Source organism: Peromyscus leucopus, chromosome 3 (assembly GCF_004664715.2).
Source record: "Peromyscus leucopus breed LL Stock chromosome 3, UCI_PerLeu_2.1, whole genome shotgun sequence".
Lineage (NCBI taxonomy): Eukaryota > Metazoa > Chordata > Mammalia > Rodentia > Cricetidae > Peromyscus > Peromyscus leucopus.
Window position 1 is genome coordinate 110,529,063 of NC_051065.1, and position 2,876 is coordinate 110,531,938.

Here is a 2,876-nt window from a genome sequence, read left to right on the forward strand (position 1 = left end):
TTTTTAATTAATTGTCATTACATAATATATGTATGTACATGTACATTTCTAGATGCATAAATATAAGCTGCTCAGTCTATATGTTCTCAGGGCTGACTATTTGGTCTTGGATAACCACTTGTGTGCTCCTCCCCGGGGAAGACTGTTTCTCCCATCCTCAGCATTCCTTAGCTGCCTGTAGTTCTTTGTGTAGGGTTCTGGCCTTGTGGACTTTTCTCTGTCCACTTTGACATATCTATCGTTACATTGTTCAGCCCATGCAGAGGCAGTCGTGTTGGTGAGACTCTATGGGTGTTGATGAGCCATCTCTAGCTTCTATTTACACATTAAATCTTGAATGAGATTACTATATATACTGCTGTGTTCTCTGGTTTAAAATAATTCACAGACCCTCTCTTCTTTCCTTCTTTCCCTCTTTGTTTGTTTATAAGACAAAAGCTTAGTGAAAACTGCTGAGTAGGTGTATATATACAGCTCACAGCACTGAATAGCCACATGGACCCATCACAGAAATGTAAAACAGAGTAGACGGCACAAATGTGACACACCCATCACTTGGTTCATCTTCTTCCTTCAAGTTTCCTTAGCACATTTCTCTGTTTCCTCCCTTATATCTTTTGGAACATTTCATGCCTTTTGCAACAATTCATGTCAGCCACCCAGCTGAGCTCTAGCTCAAAAGCTTTATCCTCAATTCATTATGTACAATATAAATTATTCTTGCAACTTCTTTAACTTTTAATGATGGCAGGTCATTCATTTCAGCTAAAGCTTTTCTGTTTCTGTCTTTGCAGCTTGCCTGGATTTTCCACTGGCACAGCCCCAGTAACCATATGAACCACCTGATGGGTCAGTGATACAGAGCTGTGCACAATCATCTGCCCTGTAAGACCCCAAAACAAGACTGCAGCCCAAAGATCTAAGAGCACTGTAGCTTGTACAAGCATGTATGTGGACAAGCATGTTTATACACAGTCGCCCTGCAAGATGTTTTAGGGGAATGTTAAGCCAAAGTCAGACCTACAGTTGGAAGCTTCTGCTTTTGTTATGTCTGCTAATGAATGAGCATCTGCCAGTGAGCATGTGAATGCCATTCCAGCATGTTGATCAACATGTTACTTTTTTTTTTTTTAAATAAAAATAAGTGACTCAGCAGTTAAAAGTACTGGCTGCTCTTTCAGAGAACCTAAACTCATGCTGTGGAACATATGCACTCACGTGTGTCTGTACACACACACACAAACACACACACACACTTTTTATCTTTTCTAGAGTTTGACATAAGTAAAACTGCAAAGTGTGAATTCCCTTAGGGTTTTATTTATTTTTCACTTACTACAGTGCTTTGAGGCTGACCCATGTTGTAGGCATCATTAATTTACTTAAAATGTTTATTTGTGCATTTATTATTTGCTGTGTGTGTAGTGTGTGTGTCTGTGTGTGTGTGTGTGATATATGTGCACATGTGTATGAGGATGTTCATGCCCATGTACTCTCTTGGGGAGGCCAGAGGAGGCACTGGGTGTCTTGTACTATCAGGCACTGTCTGCCTTCTTCACTTGAGTGAGGATCTCTCACTGAACCTGAGTCTTGTCATATTTTTGGCTGGATCCTGATAAGCAAGCTAATGGGGTTCACCTGCCTCTGTTCCCAGTGCTGGGGTTACAGGCACAATCGGCCATGTCTCATTTTCTTATGTGATTGCTGAGGATTCAAACTCAGGTCCTCATTCTTGCAAGTGGTCTCACCCACTCAGCCTTCTCACTAGCCTCCAGGTTACTTTTTATTGTAAGTATGCAGTACAATATGTCCATCCATTCATTAGTTGGTAGACATTTGGGTATTTCCATTTTCCCTGTTTATCTAAAGCTCTTAATGATAGTGTAAAAGTTTTTGATGCACTATGTAGTCTTTTAGGGTGACAATTGTACTTTGTAGCAGTTGTATAATATTAAAGTAAGTTCAGCAAGACAGTACATGAGTTGTTTTGTCACTGTGGGAGTGGGCTTTGAGGTCTCTTTTACTCAAGCTTCACTCAGGTGTGAGTGGCAGTCGACTTCCTGTTCCCTGAAAGCCAAGATGCATCACCTCTTGCCTACATGCCACCAAGTTCTCCACCAAGATGACAATGTTCTGAATCTCTGAACTGAAAGCGAGCCACCCAATTAAATGCTTTCCTTATAAGCGATTCCGTGGTCATGGTCTCTCTCTTTACAGCAAAAAAACAAAACAAAAACAAAACAAAACAAACAAAAAAACAAAAACAAAAACAAAAACAACCCTAAGACACCTTTCTAAGCGATCTCATTGGCCCTATCTAATTATATTTTGATAGTAGCTACCTCCACCCTTCTTCCCTTTCTCGCCTCCAGTAAACACTCTCCTACTCTTTTGAATAAGTAAATTAACTTAAAGGGCAATACATGCCAGTAGAAATGGAGTATGCGACTTTTTTTGGTAAAGGAAACGTATTTTTGTTAAGTAATTTTTCTGATAATGGATGAACAGAAATCCAGACAGAGACTTGCACAGCTAAAGAAAGCGAAGGAATAACCGATTTGGATTTAGAGTAGGGAAACAAGGCTAGCCTTCAGGTACAGGCAGTGCGGCCGGGCGGGTCGCAGTCGTTCCTCCAGCGAGGCACACACTTCCCTGGGCTCTCCTCCGGGCTCTTCCCGTAGATGGCAGCCGGCGTCACCGGCTTGTGCGAGTCCTTACAAGCACCATGTCCATCCAGGCTGCGGAGAGCAGCGTGCAGGCGCCTGGGACACCCCAGACGCCCTGCTCCCCGCCTCCCGGAAAGGGCTCGTTGCCAAGTACCGTGTGATGCACGTGCGGTTGTTATGGCGTGACGTTGCGAGACCTGCCCCGGAAGT

General features: G+C 42.7%; 1 pseudogene; it reads right to left on the reverse strand.

The window, feature by feature from the left end:
• Window positions 1-475: 475 nt before the first annotated feature.
• Window positions 476-1,112, reverse strand: LOC114681927 (annotated as a pseudogene).
• Window positions 1,113-2,876: the final 1,764 nt, after the last annotated feature.